A 22,968-nucleotide genomic window follows, 5' to 3' on the forward strand; every position below is an offset into this window, starting at 1 on the left:
AGTATTAAGCTGTAGTAGATATTGGTAAGTTAAGATACATATTGTAATTCTTAGAACAACCACTAAGAAAATAACTCAAAATTTTATATAGTAAAAATTCTAATGAAGTAAAATGGAACATTATGACATATTTATTTAACTAAAAGGGAGGCAGTAAAGGAGGAACAGAGCTGAAAAAGACATGAGATATATAGAAAACAAACAGCAATGGCAGATGTAAATCTGGTCATATCAGTAACTAAATTAAATATGACTGGATTAAACATTCCAATAAAAGGGCAGAGAATGTCAGGCTGGATTAAAAAACAAATAAGATACAACTATATGATTTCTATAAGAGACATACTTTAGATTTCAAGACACAAATAGATTGAATATAAAATTATGGAAAAGTATATAATACTATGCAGGCAGTACTCCCAAGAAAGCTGGAATGCCTATACTCATATTAGGCAAAATAGACTTTAAGATTAAAAGTATTTATTATAGACAATGAGGGACATTTTATTGTAATTAAAAAGGCTAATTCATCAAGTATATATAACAATTATAAGCATACACATTTAACAACAGGACTTTAAGATACATGAAGCAATATGGTTTCTCTTTAGATCGTTTAAATATTTTGCCTTTTGCTAAAGATGTCTGTGGAGAGGAACAACTCAGTGGTTACAAAATAGTCATGGGGATATAAAGTACAGCATAGGAAATATAGTCAATAATATTGTAATAATTGTATCTGGTGTCAGTTGGGTACTTGAAATATCAGGGGAACACTTTGTAGAGTATGTCTAACCACTGTGCGTATACCTGAAACAAATCCTATATAATAAAACCCTAATATGCAAATTGACTGAACAGCGAAACACCTGGTCGCTATGATGTGCACTGACCTCCAGGGGGCAGACGCTCAATGCAGGAGCTGCCCCCTGGTGGTCAGTGCACTCCCACAGGGGGAGCGCCACTCAGCCAGAAGCCTGGCTCACAGCTGGCGAGTGCAGCAGTGGTGGCAGGAGCCTCTCCCACCTCCGCAGCAGCGCTAAGGACCCCTCGGGGGATGTCCGCCTGCTGGCTTAGGAAGATATGCTAAGGACCCCTCAGGGAGTGGGCCTAAGCCGGCAGGGGGACAGCCCCCAAGGGGTCCCAGACTGCGAGAGGGCACAGGCTGGGCTGAGGGTATCCCCCCCACCCCCCAGTGCGTGAATGTCGTGCACCAGGCCTCTAGTACAAAATAATATTGAATGTAAACTATATTTGAAAAATAAAATAAAGATACTTGAAGCACAAACTTACAGAATTGAAAGGAAAAATACTCAACAATAATAATTTAATACCCTACTGTCAATAATTGATAGAATACCTATACTGAAAATCAACAAGAATATAGAAGACCAGAACAAACTATCAACCTACTTGACTGGATTGACATCTATAGCACACACCACCAAACAACAAAAGAAGGCTTTTTTTTTTTTTTTAAAGCTCACACAGCACATTCTCAGGATAATTTATATGCTAGGCCATAAACCAAGCCTCTAAATTTAAAAGAATTAAAATCATACCAAGTATGTTTATGTTCTCTAACCACATGTAATTAGGAATCAACAACAAAAACAAATTTGGGAAAGTGCCAAATATTTGGTACTTAACACATTTCTGAAAAACCTTTGGGTCCAAAAAAAAAAAAAAGAGAGATTACAAAATTAAGAAATATTTTGAACTCAATGAAAATGAAAACAGAACATATCACCATTATGGGATACAATTAAAGCAGCACTTAGGTGGAATTTATACCTTAGAAACCTATATTTGCAAAGAAGAAAGATTTCAAATAAATAACCTTAAGCTTTACCTTAAGACAGTAAGTGGGGGGGGGGGGGGGGGGGCGCCAGGGGAGGAGGGGGCAAAAGGAAAGAAATAAAGATTAGAGCAGAAATTAATGAAATGTAAAACAGAAAAACAATAGAAAAAGCAATGAAACCAAAAGTTTGCCCTTTGAAAAGATCAACAAATTTGATAAACTGTTATTTTGGCTGACCAAGAAAAAAAGAAGGAAGACATAAATTACCAACCTCAGGAATGAAAGAGGAAGTGTCTCTACCAACCCTACAGAAATTAAAAAGATTATGAAAGAATATTTTGATGAACTCCATGCCTGCATATGCAAATTAACCCACCATCTTTGTTGGGTTAATTTGCATACTCACTCTGATTGGCTGTGAGCATAGCGGCGGTACGGTCAATTTACATGTTTTTCTATTATTAGATAAGATATATATATATATATGTATGTTCTTTGGTACTTCTTTAATATTTATTACCTATTAAAAAGAGTTAAGAAAAAGCCCACTCTTCATATATATTTGATGGAAGAAAAAAGAAAAAGATGGAACGATTTTTGAAGAATAGAAGAGCTTTTAAAAGAAAAATATTGAAGCTTATCTAAGTTACAAAATAAGCCAGGTGTTCCTAAATAGAAAGTAGACATCCTTATTTAAATTAAACAAAAACTTTTGCAGTTAAATATCATCTAAATGTTGATTTGATGTATAGAATATAGAAAAATAACTTGGGCATAGATTTTTTTTCTCTTCTCACTTTGAAAAAATTTTTCTTCATTTATTATTTTTCTGTAGAATTGTCAAAGAATTTTTATATTAAACAATATTATCAGCCTCCCAAAGATATAAGAGGCAAAATATCAACCTTAATTATCTAAATGGAGAAGAGGAGGTCCAGAGTGATGTAAAGATCACATGTAGGGTTCTTGGCGGTGAGAATGGCACCAGGTGTTAGATTGATGGAATCAGACCTTGGTTCAGCAACCTCGGTACTTGAGTTCTAGGTAAGAAAGAATTCAGAGCCAGGTAGCTCACTTAGTTTAGAGCATCATGCCATACACCAAGGTTCCAGGTTCGATCCCAATCAGGACACATACAAGAGTCAACCCAGTAATACTTCAAACAATAAAAAAAAAAAAAAAAGAAACCATTTTTTAATTGGATTGTTTGTTTTGTTTCAGATGTTGAGTTTTGTAAGTTCTTTATAAATTTTGGAGATTAACCCCTTATCAAATGTAAACAAACAATCCAATTTAAAAAATGGGTAAAGGACCCAAATAGACACTTCTCCAAAGAGGACATACAGATAGCCAATAGACATATGAAAAATGCTCAATGTCACTAGTCATCAGAGAAATGCAAATTAAAACCATAATGAGCTATCATCTCACACCTGTCAGAATGGCTATTATCAGTAATCAACAAACAACTCACTCATTTGTGGAATATAATCAACAACATAAACTGATGAACAAAAACAGATCCAGAGACAGAGAAGCATTGATCAGACCATCAAACCTCAGAGGGAAAGTAGGGGAGAGTGGGGGTAAGGGGGAGAGATCAACCAAAGGACTTGTATGCATGCATATAAGCATAACCAATGGACACAGACACCAGGGGGGTGAGGGCATGAGCAGGAGGGGGTGGGGGAGCAATGGGGGGATAAGGACACATAAGTAATACCTTAATAAAGAAAAATAAAATAAAATAACAAGTGTTAGCAAGGATGTGGAGAAAAGGGAACCAACCCTTGTGCACTTTGGTGGAATGCAGATTGATGCAGCCACTGTGGAAAGAAGTGTGGAGTTAAGTCAAAAAATTAAAAATGGAAACACCTTATGACCCAGGGATTCCACTTCTGGGAATTTATCCCAAGAAACCTGAAACACTAATTCAAAAGAATATGTGCACCCCTATATTCATTGCAGCATTATTTACAACTAGAGGCCCGGTGCATGAAATTTGTGCACGGGTGCGGTCCCTAGGCCTGGCCGACAATCGCGCAAGCGTCTGGAGTGGAAGGGCAGGTCCCAACTGACCTCTGGGCCTTTAGGCAGCACCTGGGCCCTCGGGTCCCTGCGCGCCCCCTCTGCCTGAGTCACGGCACCCAAGTCCCCACGCAGAGATGCGGTGAGTGCAGCCAGACGCCACGGGCCAGGGCACAGCCTGGGCCTCTGGGCCGCCCAGCAGCGCTGCATGGAAGCTGGACAGACAGTGCGCTCTCTCCCGGCTGGCCTCGCAGACTGGCTCCTGCGCAAACCCATGGGTAGCCCGACTGTCCCCTGGGTCCTGGCGGCTGCGGCCCAGCTCATCCGGAAAAGGCCGCGAGGGTGCGGGATGGGCTCCTTGCGGGTGCCCGGCACCTGAATGCAGAGGCTTCCCCGGCATGCAAGCCCTGGCATCCCGGGGGAGGGTAGCAGGCAGAGTGAGAGCGAGCTCGGCAGACACCCCGCATTCTCACCACACCTCCGTCCCTGTCACTCCTGTCCCCAGGTAGCCGGCGAGAGGCTGCGGCCCCTCACCCAGGCACCATGGGAGGTTGGTCGCCGTCCCCTGGTGTCAGCACACGTCATAGCGAGAGGTTGAACTCCCGGTCTCCCGGTCCAATGACTGCCCAAGGGGACAATTTGCATATTAGGCTTTTATTATATAGGATAGCCAAAATTTGGAAGCAGCTCAAGTATCCGTGAGTAGATGAATTAGATGAGTGGGTAAAACAGTTGTGGTACATTTGCACAATGGAATACTATTCGGCCCTAAAAAGGAAGAAATGTTATCCTTTGAGACTGCATGGATGGACCTGGAGAGCAATTTCAAAGTGATATAAACCAGTCAGAGAAAGACAGATACCATATGTTTTCACTCATATGTGGAATCTAATGAGCAAACTGAACTAACAAGCAAAATAGAGGCAGACTCATAGATAGAGAGCAGGCAGATAGATCTGGGAGGAGGAGAGTTGGGGTGGTGGTGAAAGGATTGAGCTAAAAAAGAGAGAGCTCATGGACATGGACAACAGTATGGTGACTGCAGGGGAAGGATGGGGAGATAGGGAGGGTATGGGGGTGGATGTGGAAGAGGGTATTTGGGGGATAAATAGTGATGGAAAAATAATGATAAAATAAAGGGGGAAAATATATATGTAGAAATATATTTTTTAAAACCATACTAAATTACATGTTTAAATGTGTAATACATAAAAATTAGCATCAGAGACATTAAAATAATTTATGCTACCACTTATTTTTGTGCAGAACTTAGAGTAAAGCTACTTTTGCCTTCTTGTGCAGATAAGGTATCTTGCAAGATGAACTGTTAAAACTGCTAACATGCCAAAACCGGTTTGGCTCAGTGGATAGAGCGTCAGCCTGCGGACTGAAAGGTCCCAGGTTCGATTCTGGTCAAGGGCATGTACCTTGGTTGCGGGCACATCCCCGGTAGGGGGTGTGCAGGAGGCAGCTGGTCGATGTTTCTCTCTCATCGATGTTTCTAGCTTTCTATTCCTCTCCCTTCCTCTCTATAAAAAATTAATAAAATATATTTTAAAAAAAACACACAAAAAAAACCTGCTAACATTTGCAACTATTTATCTGTGTAAGAACTTTTTTCAATACTGTACAACCAAAATAAATAGTAAATAAATTGAATATTAATGTAAGAATGTAGTTCCCTTAACCTTGATTCAGATTTTTGTGTTTAATAGAAGAACCTTATTTTTCCTCATTAATTGATATGATATATAAATATAAGTATTTTACACTTACAAAATAAATTTATAGTATTAAAAGAACCAACCAATGAATGTGTAAGTATTTCTGTCTCCCTCCCTTTCTCACTTTCTTTAAAATTAATTTTTTAAATGCAGATTCAGTGATAACATGGCCAGAAGATTTGACATGGAATTCAGCTTATAGGGGGGTAATATTAGTACCTTAAGAGCTGTGGGTAAGAGGGAAAACAGAATGTTAGGATAAAGGAATAAACATTTATGTGGCTTACTTTAATTTACTGTTGAACAATTGCATACTTTTATTATTAACCCTCCTACTTCATAGAAGCAAGACTTTCACATATACCAGCATTTCACAACATTGGTAATTTCCAAATATTTGAATGCCTACAGTGTTACTTTCTAGGTTTTATAGAATGTATGGAAGATATATGATCCTTGCTTTCAAATATAGATAATGGAATCAGGAAGGTGAATAAAATGTCCAGCAATAAGCCTACTACTGTCTTTTCTAGAAATCTTATTAAATAGCCCTTCAAGATACAAACTTTCTCTTATAAGTAGTAAATTATCATTATAACTATAACTCCTTATTCAGCAGTTATATTTATCTTCATTGTATATTAGGATTTTTCTATTACAATTTTGCCCATTTAAATATTACTTTTCCCAATTTCTTCCTAATTTAGTATAAATTGAGGTGAATCTATATTTTGAAAAAAATTATTTAGGCCAAAAAATTTGAGTAGTAATCAATTCATAGTTTAATAAAAGACATGTGTAGTTTGAGTTTCTGGATAACCTCTCTCCCTTTGAAAGTGTTCCTTAATTAAAACCAGATGAGAGTAGAGAAGAAGGTATTCAGAACACTAAATAAAATGGATATGCTTCATGGAATTTGCAGAATTCATCAGTACATGTAACAGTGATTTATAATTGCACTTGGTCCTAACACATATCAGTGTAGATCTCACAGAGGTGCGGTAAGTAAGATAACTAGTATAAAACACTAAGGTGAAAGGGTTAATTGGTCTTGCATAGTTCAATTTGCCACTCTAGTGGCACTTTCTGTTCTCTGTGTAAACAGAGTTGCTAAGTACTTTCCCACTAAACTGCCACCCTTTTATTTATATAGTTTAACCACCAATGAGGAATGGATCAGTGCACCCACCACCACCACCACCACCACCCCGCACCTCCAGCTGTTGCTACATACATCCCTACTCCCTAATCTTTCCTTGGTTCTTAAAATTTTGGTCTTTCTTTTTTCTTTTTTCTTCTTTTTTCCCCCCTCTTAACTCACTGATTCAAGTGTATGGATATATACTCTTGGTTCTACTTATCTATACCTTATTCTTTCTCATCTCTATTCCCATTCATTCGTTCTGTTCTAATTCCTATCTCAAAACTTGCTGCAACTGTTCCAAATATTTGTCAAGTAGCATTTAAATAGTCTTTAAAAATTAAAACACATGTAGCTAAAGCCCTCTCTAACCAGCCTTTGCCATTTGAATAACCCCTGGGCCCCACTGTGAGTATGTATGTGTGTGTATATATGTAATTACTTCTAGGTCACTTTTCATAATTTTACGTATGTATACATATAATAATCAAATATGATATTGCTGGAAATCTGTATAAATGATATAATTCTGGAAATACTGTCCTACTTCTTGCTTTTTTTCACTCTATATTTTTAAGATATATACATATCACAGATTTAACTTAAACCATTAACTGCTTCATATTACATTGTATTTTACATTTTAATTATCTACCTATTGATGGACATATATTCAGTGTTTTCTCTATTTAAACACTACCACAGTGAACAACTTGATAGGTGTTGCCTTGTACATATTGCTGTAGTTTTTTAGGGCAGAGTCTTTCAAACAACTGGTAATGAAATCAATTTAGTATTTTGGAATCTGCATTTTGAAAAAGAATAGAATGTAGTAGAGAGTGTCAGAATAAAGGGCACTTATTTTTTATGAAATATGTGTAACAACTCAAAACAATTATATAAAATATAAAATGTATTTCCTATTGCTGGTCTCAATAAAAAAGTTTATGGTATGATACAGAATATATTTTGTACTATGTTTCTAGTCTGTTTTGGGTTATGTTCTCCAGAAGTGGATTAATTCAATCATAGGCTACAAAATATTTTGAATTTTGTTAGACATAGACAAATTACTTTCCATAGTGGCTACACTAGTTTACACTCCCTATATTCTAGTCAGTATTTGATATTTTAATCAGACTTTAAAATTTTCTATGTTATGAAGGCTGAAAAAAATCCATCTTATTTAAATTTTTATTTTAACTACTAAGGTTGAGCATAAATTGCCTGCTTACTAAACAGAAAAATGTTAAGACCCATCTGGTTGGTAGATTGCTAATTTTATTTCTTTTTTTAATATATATATTTTATTGATTTTTTACAGAGAGGAAGGGAGAGAGATAGAGAGTCAGAAACATCAATGAGAGAGAAACATCGATCAGCTGCCTCCTGCACACCCCCCACTGGGGATGTGCCGCAACCAAGGCACATGCCCTTGACTGGAATCGAACCTGGGACCCTTCAGTCCGCAGGCCGACGCTCTATCCACTGAGTCAAACCGGTTTCGGCGCTAATTTTATTTCAAACTAAAGGAACTTTTATCTCTATAATCCATGCTAATGCTTTCCTGTTTTTTTTTTTTTTTAAGTAGTGAATATAAAACTGCATGGCCTTAATAATTATTAAAAATAATTTTGTTAAGTAAACATGCCACATTATGTTATATTCAGACTTGTCTAAAATTTTAGAACATAATTCTCTTGCCCAATATGAGTAACCTTGGCTAAAACAGCATATTTAAGGACTACTGATACCCTCAGTGTCTGGATTTTGATTAATTTCAGCAAAATTCCATCTTTCATGCCTCTGTTTTCTGTTGTAGAAGAGATGAGTTCTAGCCAAGTTCTAGGAAATATTTCATCCCTTTGTTAGGACCACTGTGGACTAATAGAATCTTAGTATTAAAGATTTGAACATTTGAAAATACTTTTGTTTAATTGTTGTGGCTGTCTACCTTCTGTTTTATTTTCTCTGGTAAGAGAGATATACTCACTTTATTCCTAGATAGTATTTTTCATTGTTAGTATTGATTATTAAAATTTAACCTGATACCTGTTGTTTTTATTTACTGGTGCTAGATTTGTCTTCAGGAGTCACATAGGAAAGGCTATACTTCTTTAATTATTACAGTTCAAGAATCAGAAGCAACAAGATTTGTGTTATGGGAATTTTGATTTTTAGAAAATGGACAAATTAGAGCACACATCCAATAACAGGTAGCCTTGTTCTTGAGAGAGAGGGAGAGAGAAGCTCAGTGCCCCACTATCATTTCTGGATTTATTAATAGTAAGGCTTATTGCATAAATTGCCAGCCTTTAATATTACTTTCTTGAGTTAAGTATGTGGTTTATAAAGCTGTAAAAATATAGGAAGCTCATTTGAAAGACGGTGTCATTTTGAAGAGCCTTTCAGGTTTCTATTTTTTAAGCAAAGACTTTTTACTAGTTATTTATGCACTCTGATTCTGTTTCATGTTTTCAACCTGCAATTGCCTTATTTCTGTTTTCTTAATGTAGAACGTGAAGTATACCAGTAACTATTCTTATGTACTAAAGATAGGGTTATGTAGTAGAAGTAATTCTGGATTAAAACCAGTGGATGATCATCAGTCCATTTATGCTGTCCATGTCTGTAGCCTCTTTCCCACTCTTTGAAAGCAAGTAGTGTTTTTACTGGAGGAGTAGGAATTATTTATAGGACTACTTTGACAACCAATGTTATTCTTGAGGAAAAGCAGACAGATCAGATTAAATTTGTAGTTTCTTTTATTTTCAAGACCCGCTTTTTTTTCTCTTAAACTAATTGCATGCTCAAATATCATTCAAATGTTGTACTTGCCTTCAACTTCAACTGTGATAATGCTGCTTTTTAATTTAAGAAGAAAGTCATATTCAGTGCATTTATTTTAGATTACAATATATACTCTTAAACAGCAAATTTATGGAATATTTAACACTTGAATAAAATTTTAACTACTAATTTCTATTTAATATTGGTGTTAATTCTTTCTTGGTCTCTGATGTTTCTCTCTCTCCCCTCTCCTCCCTCCCTCTCTGAAATCAATAAAAATATATATTTTTAAATACAGAAATTGAGAGTAAGCATTTAGAAAAATTTATGGCAGTTTGACAGATATTATGCCTATTTAATCTAATAATAGCAAAATTTCAGGTTATGTTTTATATCCTGTTTTTTTAATTTATTTTTCAGTAATTCATTGATATTGTATTTTACAAAAGTTTCCTTGAAAATAAAACAAAGACTAACTATATCATACTTTGTATCGGTTAACAACTACAGCAGAGTACTTAATTTTATGTAGATGTGTGTAGAATAAATGAGATAAAGGAGAAAGAGAAGTTGATGGGCTTACATTGATGTGTATCATTTGCTCTTTAGTTTTAATGATTATTTACAACAGAAGTAATTTGAATTATGACTTCAAACTCCAAGATATTTTCCAAATAAGTTTTAGAAGAGTTACTGACATGGACAGAAATCAGTTATGACAAGTTATCAAAAATTTTTTCTTTATACCATATCATGTTTTATAAAGGAAGGAGCTTTTTAAAAATGTCTCTGTGTTGTTTTTCTTATATCAATTTTTTTAGGATAATGTGTCTTATTCAGAAGTTCAAATTCTTTTCCAAATGTCCTTTTTTTTTTAATTTCTCATAGGCCTTCAATATGTCTCAAATAAATTGGTTATCATAAAAATATAGGAAAGAGAAGGACAAGATTTAACTCTTCGAAATGATTTTGACTTCTAAAGGTGAAATATATTGTTGTCAAGATAAATCATTGTTTGACATAAAGAAAAAATATACAATAAATTAGTTCTTTCACTCCTAGTTATAACACTTATATTTTAATACCTATTGAGAAATGTGGATTTTTTTTGTTGGTTTTTTTCTACTGACCTTTAAATATTTTAGTATAAGAGGAGACTAATTAGATAATTTAGTTTCAGAGTAATAAAATTTGGAGGGCCACAAAAAAAGTGAATTTACCTAATTTGTAGTTTTTGTTGCATTTTTATTTGATAGTAAAAAATTAAATTAATATAACTTTGAATTATATATATTTTTTTACTTTGTGTTTGTAATAAATCTGCCCAATCAGGAAAACTTAGAAATACCAAAATGCTGAGTAGCAAGAAATGCTAGTAGAAATCAATGAAATTATTTAAAATATTCATGGTAACAGTGATAATTTAAGGAAGTAACTTAATTGCCTAAAATATTTTTAGTTCTTACTCCAAGTCTTGAAAATTATATATAGGTTAAGACATAAAGAAAATCAGGAACTGAGTAAATTGGAAACTCAGCAGAAAAAAAATTACATTTTATTATGAATGTGCAAAAATTGGGAAAGTGCCAATGCTATGATAGGGGTTAATTATGAGATTTTTGTCCAACATAATGCAAAGATGGAGTTAAGGAAATGGAGTATGATTTCTTTGATGTCATATCTGCAGCCCAATATTACAGTGTCTTATAGTAAATTATATAATAAACACTGTTTTTGCTATCATAGCATTTTGCACCATTATTTTATATACTGCTTAAAAGAAAAACATACTGCCAAAGCTTTTTACTATTTACAATGTTTATATTTATCAAAATAACTATCAGAATTCCTAAGGCATAGGTTTTATTATTTATAACTTTTGCACATACCTGAAAAAGAAAATATATGTGAAATAAATTGGTTAAGGGATTGCTGAAGTTCTTTATATTCAGAATCCAGCTCTTTTGAATCATTTTTGACTCAGGTATGATGTTCAGTTTTTCCACATGGAGTTCTTCTCTGTGCAGCATTTCTATAAAGAATCAAAAATTTGCAGTTATGTGGCACTAACCTATTTTTGATACCCACTTTGGATATGTTGCTAACTATGTCTGATTTCCCTCACCCTCACCTCTCTCACAAATTTTGATTTGTACAAGTTAAAAGAATGCTCCAGTATCACCTAGATTTTCTCCCAACTCAAATTCTGCAAGTTTTGGTGCTGGTGCTTTGGTTTGTGCTTGCACAGGAAGTGACAGCTGCCTCGTTATTGCCCTTAGTATTACTACAACTGTGATTGTAATATGCCAACAATTTTAGGATGCATCCTGAATTTAAAGAGCTTCAAGTGTGGGGAAGATGTTCATTTTATAGCATAGCCGCCAAGAGCTCAAAGCTGGGTTGCTCAAACACAGTTGCATGATTTTAGGTAAGTAGCATAAGCTCTCTAACCCTTAGTTTTCTTATCTGTGAGAGAAGCAGCCCCTTATAAGGAAGGTGGTCATGAGGTTTTATAAGAATGTACTTTTGCCTGGCTGGTTTGGCTCAGTGGTCGAGCATCAACCTAGGAACCAGAAGGTCACAGTTTGATTCCCGGTCAGGCTTGGTCCACAGTGGGTATAGGAGACAGCCGATTGATGATTCTCTCTCATCATTAATGTTTCTATTTCTCCCTCTCCCTTCCTCTCTGAAATCAATAAAAAATATATATATTTTTTAAGAATGTACTTTTAATGAGTTCCTGGTATATTTCTTTTACAAGAAGTAGTAACTTGTAGAAAGGAAAAGACAATAATAAATTTAGCAAATGGCTGAGTGAAAATTCTGGAAAAACTTTCTGATTGAACTTTAGTTATCGGTACAATATAAAACTATTCCAATATTATGTATTTATAATTAAAGGATGATGTTGTATGTCATGGGTCATTTTGGAAACTTGAGGCTAAGTTATTTTTAACCTTTCAATTGTTTAGAACCTAATGATTTTAATTGTAGATTTTGAAGTGATACATTTTGCAACCATTAGAATAAAACTATTGTGTATTTTGTAACATTTTTGATCATTCAATAAGTTATCACCACTTTACACAGATATGGTTTATAGTGGGATAGAATGATCCGGAGTAATACCCTTGATTGAAACACTAAAATACTGAAGAAAATATGAAGAAAAAATTAAATGCATGGCTCAGCTGCCATAAAAATTAGCATTCCTCAGAGTGTCAATATATTCCAGCCTGGTGCTCCATAGAGACAAAAACATCTCCCCTGAGATTTTGTAACCATAAGTGAATCTTCATGAAAGTTTGTGGTCCTAAGTTATGTTACCCATATAGGACAAAACCTCAAGTGGGGAATTTAATTTGAACTGGTCTGTAATTGGCATAAGAGTCTCTTGTGCTAGTGATCTACCAAGATGTCCTAGGTCATAGAGGGATACAATGGTGTGTGGCTGCCAACCATACTTCTAGTAACTTCCCTTGAAGCCTGTGTTGCCTGTACTGATGTTGAGGCAATGGATGATTAAGAGAAGTCATGTGTGGCACTTCTGTGGCTTGCCTTAAGAAGGAATGCCTATGTAGTTCCCCCTGACTGTTTCTTTCTTGTGTACTGTTAGTTGATGAAATAAACTCCACAGAGTCTGATTTAGACACAGATTGAAATATATGTTGAGTTGCCCCTCAGCTATGCACTGCTTAATTCTAGACTATTGCATGAGAAGGAAACAATCTTGTCGTATTTAAGCCACTGTATTTTAGGATCTCTTTGTTACAGGAGCTTAGCCTGTTTCCTAACTAATACCCTTTAAAGAATAACCAGACAGATTTGTACATCTATAAATGAAAAAGAAAATTGAAATAAAAACTCAAATGAGTACATTAAAAATCCAGGGTTACCTGGAGAAATGGTTGAGTCCAGGGCTGGGGACACTGGTGCCAGAAAGTAATGAAGTGCTTAAAATATGGTAAGGTCAGACAATTTTTTTTAAAAAGAGTGACTGATACATGGAACAACATGGATAAACCTCAAAATATTGTACTAAGTGAATGAAGCCAGACACATACAACTACATATTGAATGATTCTATTTATATGAAATTTCTAGAAAAGATCAAACTAAAGAGACACAAAGTAAATTGGTGCTTGCCTTGAGTTGGGGGTCAGAGTAGGGATTTACTGCAAATGAATGAAGGAACTTTTTTGGATGATAATCTTAAAACTGGATTGTGGTGATGGTTGCACAACTGGGTAAATTTATTGAATTTTACATTTAAAATAAGTGATATGTAAATTATTCTTAAGAAAAAGCTGTTAAAAATATCTGAGAGATACTGTAAAAAATACTATGACAAAAGCTAAATTAAAAATAGCAAAAAATTTTTTAAAGTAATAAAGTAACAGGCTTTAATTGCACCCTAGATGGATGGAATAGACTTAAGAGTAAAATTAGAATCCTCTTCAATTGTGAGGAAGGTTTAAGAAGTGGCAAGTCTTGGTAATTGATCAATAGTCTTTTTTTTCTTTATTGATTAAGGTATTACATATGTGTCCTAACCTCCCCCCCCCATTGCCCTCCCACCCCCCACTTATGCCCTTACCCCCCTGCTGTCTGTGTCCATTGGTTAGGCTTATATGCATGCATACAAGTCCTTTGGTTGATCTCCCCCCCTTACCTCCATCCTCCCCTACCTTCCCTCTGAGGTTTGATGGTCTGATCGATGCTTCTCTGTCTCTGAATCTGTTTTTGTTCATCAGTTTATATTGTTCATTATATTCCCAAATAAGTGAGATCATGTGATATTTATCTTTCTCTGACTGGCTTATTTTGCTTAGCATAATGCTCTCCAGTTCCATCCATACTGTTGCAAATGGTAAGAATTCCTTCTTTTTTTTACGCAGCGTAGTATTCCATTGTGTAGATGTACCACAGTTTTTAATCCACTCATCTGCTGATGGGCACTTAGGCAGTTTCCAAATCTTAGCTATGGTGAATTGTGCTGCTATGAACATAGGAGTGCATATATCCTGATTGGTGTTTCTAGTTTCTTGGGATATATTCCTAGACATGGGATCACTGGGTCAAATGGGACTTCCATTTTTAGTTTTTTTGGTGATTATAATAACTCACTACAGTATTTATTTCTCCAACACTGATTTTGTAACTGCTTACTATGTGCCTGGCACTATTTTAGGGATACAGCATTGACCAAAACAGACAACATTTTTGCCCTTAGGGTGTTTACATTTTGGTGGAAGAGAATGATAATAAATAAGTGAAATATATATATATATCCCAGGTAGTTTAAATGGCCTGGAGAAAAATAAAGCAGAGACGATGGACTGCGAGAGGGCACAAGCTGGGCTGAGGGGACCCCCCACCCCCAGTGTACGAATGTAGTGCACCAGGCCTCTAGTGTATAGTATAAGGATTCCAATTTCTCTACATCCTAGTCTACACTTCATATTTTTCATTTTTTAAATTATAGCCATTCGAGTAGTTCCGAAGTGGTATCTATTATGGTTTTTATTTACATTCCCCTAATTATTAGTGATGCTAAGCATCTTTGTACTTATTGGCCATTCTTTGGAGAAATGTCTATTCAAGTCCTTTGCTCATTTTTTAACAGGATTGTCTTTTTATTGTTGTTGTAGGAGTTCTTTGTGTATTCTGGGTAGTAAACCCTTATCAGATATATGATTTGCAAATATCTCCCCTTCTGTGGTTGCCCTTTTGAAACTATTTGTTTTCTATATCTTATATGTTTTTGTTTCACAATTCCTGCCTGTATTTTTATTTAGTTGATTGTTTGGTAGCATCACATTTTTATTCCCTACTTCTTTTTAAATTTCTTTTTTGGTTATTTCATAGTGGTTATGTAGGTTGTTATAAGTTAAACTTGGTTACTAGCTTAAGATGTTCATTGTAATTCCTAAATTAACCAGTAAGGACTTTTGACCTGAGTGAAATGGAAAGCTGTTGGAGGCTTTTTACTGGATCTGTTTTTTGTTTAAGTCTGGCTGCTGTGCTGAAAACAGATTGCTGAGGGAAGTGGCCAGACAAGGGCTGAAGTGAGATGTGTTAGGAGATTTTGTAATAATCCAAGGAAAAAAGGATGATGGCTTTCACCATTGTGGTAATGGTGGAGGTGTTAGTGTTCAGATTCTGAGTATACTTTTGATAATGGAACCACAGTCTATTTGCTAATGAATTGGATGTGGACTGTGAGTGAAAGAGGAGTCAAGGGTGACACTACAAGTTTTTGGAAGATTGAATTATATTAGGAGATAGAATTCCAAATTTTAGAAGACCTGTATTAAATAAATTCCTCATCATTTTTCAAAAATGTATTTCACATTTAGGAAAAACTAAAAACATCTCAAGGATGATATGTTCATATGTTGGATTTCTGTTTTGTTTTTCATTAAACTATCAGGTTATGTAATGTAGAAAGTCAATTGTTATACCTTCCATGCATACTATACTGAAAAACTGGTCTGTTGAGAGTGATGATCTACATAATAGTGAAAACTTGCAAAAGGAAGGAAAGTAAGGAGGAAAAGAAGAAAAATAGTTAAGATATATTCATACTATCATTACCAAATGAACAAATTATGTTAATATCTTTTAGAAAGAACTTCAACAGCAAAATCTTTATGCAAAAAAAAAAAAAAAAATTGCTGCTAATTCTGACACTTAAGTTTATCAGAAAAACCTTATTTTTCCATTTATATGAAGTGTCCAGAAAAGGAAAATCTATAGAAATGGGTATGAGAGATTTTTCTGGGGTATTGGAAATATCTAAAAATTGAATTATGTAATGTTGCACAACTATAAATTTACTAAAAAGCCACTTACACTTAAAACAGGTGACTTTTGTAGTTTGTAAATTATATTTCATTAAAGCTATTATAAAATAGCCGAAACTGGTTTGGCTCAGTGGATAGAGTGTCGGTCTGCAGACTGGAAGGTCCCAGGTTCGATTCCGGTCAAGGGCATGTGCATTGGTTGCGGGCACATCCCCTGGTGGGGGGGGGGTGCAGGAGGCAGCTGGTCGATGTCTCTCTCTCATCGATGTTTCTAGCTCTCTATCCCTCTCCCTTCCTCTCTGTGAAAAACCAATAAAATATATATTTTTTTTAAAAAAACTATTATAAAATAAGTGTGCACCAGAGAGAAAATAAACCCTTATTTTTTTAATCATTCTGATTAATGTTTTAATATTATGTGGATAATATTTTGGTTATACTTTTTAATACTATCGTTTCAGGTCCCTATTTTTTATCATTTATGCATTAAAATAGTGTTTTACAAATGCTATTTGCACTTAAGTGTTTCCCATAGTAAGCCAAATTCTAGGGATAATTGGTGTTAACTAGCATATCTTGCATGAAAATATTATAACAAAGCCCAGCAAAGAAATATGTGGATGTACAGAAGCAGGCATTAATTCAGAAGTCTTTATTTAATTCAAGGGATGTGTTTTGCTTAATGATGCTATAACACAGAGTGGAACATTTTTATATGTACACATATATGAGTGTTAATGCATTTAAAAAACAATAATAAAATAAGAAAGGTCTAGAAGTATATGCACCACACCAAAAACAATACTTATTTCTGTTGGGGGAATGGGGCTTGGGGGGGAGGGTAGTTAAGGAGAATGTTTTATTTAACCTGTGTTATTTAACTTTTTATAAGATTTGTTTATGTGTTACTTATTTAGCTCATAGAAAGGAAAAATACAGAGACTAAACAATCGAAAAGAAAAAGATCAGACCCTAAATTAAGGCAGTGTAGATAGAGAAAGTAAAAAATGTAAACAATATTTAATTGCCAGCCCGGCTGGTGTGGTTCAGTGGTTGAGCATCAACCATGGAACCTGGCGATCTCAGTTCGATTACCAGTCAGGGCACATGCCCCTGGTTGTGGGCTCAATCCCCAGAAGGGGGCGTGCAAGAGGCAGCCGATTGATGATGTTTCTCTCATTGATGTTTCTATCTATGATGTTTCTTTCTATCCCTCTTTTTTCTCTCTCTAAAAATCAATAAAAAACATTTTAAAAATATATTTAATTACCAAGTTGATGCAGTACAAAATCATTGCAAGAACCAACCGAGAATAAGTAGAACATTGAACATAAATATGCACAATACTTTACTAAATTTATGAAACAAAATGGGAAATTGTTACAGATACTGACTAAAAGAAGCAGATACAATGTAATGTGTATAATTTAATTTGTAATAGTAAAAACAAGTAGGAAAATGGAGGAAAAGAAAGATGACAATGAGAGTATTTAAAGTTAAGTAAATAGAGTAGCCCTTATCACTCTGTGTTTTCTTTAAAGGATTCCTGAATAATCAGAAGTAACTGGAAAGAAACCTTGCTATAATTGGGGATTGGCAAAATGATGTTATTGCAAAAAATTCACAAAATAAGTAAGGATTGCTTGAAAAGAAAAATTTACACCCACTTTTATACACATCTTTAAGCAACACTCTTAAAAACATATATACCTCTAGTGTCTGCTTAATTATTATTCAGTTTACTAGCTTTCAAACCCATGGTTAACTATCTAATATTTTTGACTAATTGGGCACTTTTTTTTTTTTTTTCAGAGAGGAAGGGCGAGGAAGAGAGAGATAGAAACATCAGTGATGAGAGGGAATCATTGATTGGCTGCCTCCTGCACGTTGGACCGAGCCTGCAACCCAGGCATGTGCCCTTCCTTGACTGGAATCAAACCTGGGACCCTCCAGTCTGCAGGCCAACACCCAATTCATTGAGCCAAACTGGCTAGGGCACAATTATTTTTATGAATTTTATTATGAATTTGGTATATTTCCTACATTAGCATATATTATGGAAAATGTGGGGAAACCAGTGAAAACAGCTTACTTAATAAGTGAAACTGAAATGCTAATGTCACAAAGCAAAAGTTTTCCCTAAAATTTGGATTCTAAAAATCCAATATGTTGTTTGAAAAAATGAATACAATACATCCTTCCTATATAATAAAAGCCTAATATGCAAATTGTCCCCTCGGGTGGTCGTTCAACTGGGAGTTGCACCAGGAGACCGGGAGTTCGACCGCTCACTGTGACATGAACTGACCACCAGGGGGCTGTGGAACATGGTGGGCGTCAGCAACACTGTGACTTCTCACTGGCTACTGGGGGGCGGGGGTGATGGGGACGGAGGTGCATTGAGAATGCAGGGTGTCCGCCAAGCTTGCTCTCACTCCCCCTGCTACCCTCCCCCAGGACACCGGGGCTCACTCGCCAGGGAAGCCCCCGTGCTCAAGTGCCGGATGCCCGCGAGGAGCCTGCCCCGCACTCACGTGGCCTCTGCTGGGTAAGCCAGGCCACAGCCGCCAGGACCCCAGGGGCCAGTCGGGCTTCCCCGTGGGTTGGTGCAGGAGCTGGTCTGCGAGGCCTGCCGGGAGAGAGCGCGCTGCCCACCCAGCTACCGTGCGGCGTTGCTGGGGGGCCTAGAGGCCCACCCTGCACTCCAGACCATGGCGTCTGGCCACACTCACCGCATCTCTGCATGGGGACTCAGGCACCATGACTCAGGCACAGGGGGGTACACAGGGGCCTGGGGGCCCAGGTGCTGCCCAGGGCCCTGCGGTCAGCTGGGACCTGCCCGTCCACGCCAGCACTCATGCTTTGATCGCCAGCCAGGCCTAGGGACTGCACCCATGCATGTATTTTGTGCACCGGGCCTCTAGTAAATACATAAAGTAAAAGGTGATATTCCCATTCTTTGTTTCTTAGTCCCATTTGCCAAAAGTAACTCGTATAAATTTGGATTAAATTTACATATCTCCTTTATCCTATATAATAGAGGTAATATGCAAATGGTCGATGCAAATGGTCGTTATGCCATGACGCGTTAACGACTGATCAGCAGGAGGGCGGGGCAGTGAGCTACAAGTGGCAGAGAGCTACAGGAGGGCGGGGCAGCGAGCTATGAGCGGCGGTGGGCGGGGCAGGCAGCTGAGGCACGCGGCAGCGAGCTGCTCGCACAGAGCCACTAGTATTTTCATATTTGCCTACACAAATCTTGCATTATGAAGTTTGCTCCTCATATTATGGTTTTAAATTATATAACATGTCATCCCCCTAAGTAGTAAGACTTAGAGTATTACAATCCTAAATCATTTGTAGAATTTAAATTTCTGAATTGTGGTAAATAATTTAAAATTGAGGAAAACTAATTTCATATAAATTGGTCATCATTTGTTTCTCCAGTATTGTAACAGATAAAATGGTTATCTTATATCAGTGATTCTCAACTGGGAGCAGTCCCCCCAACTCTACCTCCCCCAGAAATTTGGCAACGTTTGGAAACATTTTTGGTTATCATAATGTGGAGTAGGTGTAGTGATGCTAATGGCATCTGGTAATAAGAGTTCAGGGGTGCTGCTAAACATCCCATAATGCACCGAACAGCCCCACCCCATCTCCAATAAAGAATTATCAGGTCCAAATGTCAGTAGTGCCAGTGTTGAGAAAGCCTGTCTTATTTGAGAGTCGTTAAGAGGGAGGACTACCCAGGCAACTGCTTCGGTTCATATGTCAGCCCTGCCACCTAATGTGTGACTGCGGGTGGTTATTTAACCTCTCTGTGCCGCAGTTTCCTATCTATGTAACATTAATAGTACCTGCCTTATAGGATTGTTGAGAGACTATGTAAACATTCTAAACAAATAGTGCCTGGCACCTAGGTAGGAACTTGGTAAGTGTTGGCAGTTATAGTTTTGTTGTTAATTTTTTTTTCTGCAAAAAGCTTTATTGTTTCATTTGGTCCAGTGCATGGGAGAGGGCTCCAGGGTGGTTAAAAGAATGGCTAGTAGTTTCAGGAAGAGGCTCAGGTAAAAGCCAGAGACACCAGGGGGATGCGGAGGGGCCTCAGAAAGCCCTCTGGGCTCCAAAGGCTCCTAGTCATGCTTGAGGGTGAGCCTTTCGAAGAGATACCCGCCCAGCCCAGCCTGGGGGCCAGCCAGCCTGCGGATGGTTAGTCAGGTGGTCACCCATCTTCTTGGTCAGTTTCACTTCCCCATCCAGGAAGTGGTGCTCCAGGAAGTCACAGAGCTGAGGGTCTGCACGGGCAGAACCCAGGGCCTGCAGCTCCAAAAGGGCCTGGTTCAGGTTCCTCTCCAAGGCCAGGGCGGCTTCCATGGCGTCCTGAGTTTTGCCCCACTCATCTTGGAAAGTTTCTGCACATCCTGTGGCCGCCACTTTAAGAGATGCTCAGCGCTTCTTCTCCGCCCACACCCTCCAGAGCCACATCGTCACAGTCAAAATAGTAGCCCAGAGAGAGGTAGGTGTAGGAGGCCCGCAGGTGCGGGTTGGCCAGGCAGTTGACCGCAGTCTTCACCTGGGTGGAATAATTCTGACGAATTTGGGAGCTCTTGGTTGTTCAGCAATAAGGAGTTAAGGTAGAAAAAACCCGTGTGTTGGCTGTCCCGGAGGTGGTTCTGAAGGTGGTGACGGGATGAGACGCAGGAGAGTGGTCGGAGGCTGGAAGAAGGGGTGCCCCTGGGTCTGTTGCGTCCAAACACTGTTGAAGCAAGAGACAGATCCGGGACCGCCGAGGGCACTTGTTAATTTAACATGGAATTCATACCTACAATTAAAGTTACAGATTTTTCAATTTCTCTGATTTGTAAACAAGTAAGTCAGTAAAAATTACAAACTAATCAAAAAAATAAAATCAGAGCATTCTAAAATTCTTATTAGTCCCATAATTTGAGTTTCCCCCACATTATGTGATTTACTACGTTAGCAAGATTATGAGACTTACTCTGTTAACTACACTCCGGTATACTATTTCACACATAAATTGCTCATTTAGAACACATTGTGAGGGATGATGCGTCTCGCAGAGCAGCATTCCTTGAACCTGAGACATTATTTCATTGGTCCTTTCCCCTAGGTTCTGTAGGTGCAGTTTTTCTTCTCTTGAAAGTCCTAACTCCTATAACATAATTCTGGAAGTACATGTTCATAAGAGAAAGAAAAGATATTAAATAATTTTTATTTGAATTGAATTCCAGACTTGTTTCTTCATGGTTAAACCTTTAGTTTTCCTCAACGTTAAAAATCCATTTCTGATCCTTCTCCATTCACAGGCTGATGAAGACATTTTGGGGAAGCATTGTAATGTGTTCAGTTTATTAAAACTGGGGTTATTTTCAGAGGTAATAGAAAATACTTCAGTCACATCTTGGTTTTGTTTCTTCTTTTAATAACTGGTGCAATGTCCTACAAAATTCATTAATCATAAGTAATTTTTTTGTTTGTCTCTGCTCTCCCTGGCAGTGAAGTAATTAATAAACTGTCCTTATATTAAAGTATTATTAAACTAAATAAAAACTTAATTCACAGTATTTTTATATACCTTACAAATATAAAAATATCTAGGAAAAAATCAGATTTACAATGGATAGTACTGCTGTTTTTTAGAAACAGTTGGAAAATTTATTTTCTCTATAATTTTAGTAACATAATAAATGGCACAGAAAAAAAAACTTTCTTGTACTAAGAAAGACTGTGTGAGTGGTATGGAGAACATCAATTTCTTTTTCTGTCTTTCATTGCTTGCTTTCTTCCTTTTTTTTTTTTTTTTAAGTTCAGTTTTAGTTTTTTACCACTTGATGGCAGTGATGGAGCTGGAGCTATCCAAGAAGGTTAGGGGAAGGACTCATTATGAATAACAAAAGGATAGATACAAAAGAAATCTCTGACATTTTAATATTATTCACATTTCTAGGTGCTATTACTTTATTGCAAGTGACAGTAATGGGGGGAAAGCCTCTAGATGGAGCTTCAGTACTTTCTAAGGGAGAATATTTGCTATATCTTTCCAAATATGTGCTTTATATTGTTTTACATAGTATATTGATTTTTTAAAAATATTTAAGGATGAATTTATATCAGTTGTAATTAGGGAGATGAATTCACCAACTCCATCAGTAATTTGAGAAATGGTTATTAGTATCTTAAATTTCTATTTCATTGTCAACATTTATTGAAAGTATGTTAAAAGTGTTAGCCAAATGGTCCTAACTACAATTAGAATGAGCTTGCATATCTAACAGGTTAGTAAAAAAACATTTTATTAATAGGAAATCAGGTGCTTAAAAATCAATATTGTACCATAATTAAATGTGACCATCTATCTTGTTAATTGTTATGCCTATTATCATTTATGTTCTTCAGAGAACATAAATATTTTTCCAATTCTCCAATTTAAAAAAATTAAAATTAATTTAAATTAATCAACATTTATGAAATTTTATGCCAAATATTCTCTTAAAGAACATACATGTTCTTTAGTAAATATTCTTACTCTCATCAGAAATGTTTTCCTTTTATAGTGAAATAGTCTATTATTACACTGTATCAAAGTGAGGTGGTTATTTTCATTAGAAAAAAGTGGATGTTAATGTTTTCAATATACAGTTGATCTTAATTTCT

At 36.5% G+C, this 22,968-nt stretch overlaps 1 protein-coding gene and 1 pseudogene across 1 annotated transcript in view; both read left to right on the forward strand.

The window, feature by feature from the left end:
- The window catches only part of DNAJC1 (DnaJ heat shock protein family (Hsp40) member C1), a 214,157-nt gene that overhangs the window by 20,117 nt on the left and 171,072 nt on the right, over positions 1-22,968 (forward strand). The gene's annotated exons all lie outside the window — the stretch shown is intronic.
- On the forward strand, positions 592-699 carry LOC114234237 (U5 spliceosomal RNA; annotated as a pseudogene).

Source organism: Eptesicus fuscus, chromosome 2 (genome assembly GCF_027574615.1).
Source record: "Eptesicus fuscus isolate TK198812 chromosome 2, DD_ASM_mEF_20220401, whole genome shotgun sequence".
Taxonomy (NCBI): domain Eukaryota; kingdom Metazoa; phylum Chordata; class Mammalia; order Chiroptera; family Vespertilionidae; genus Eptesicus; species Eptesicus fuscus.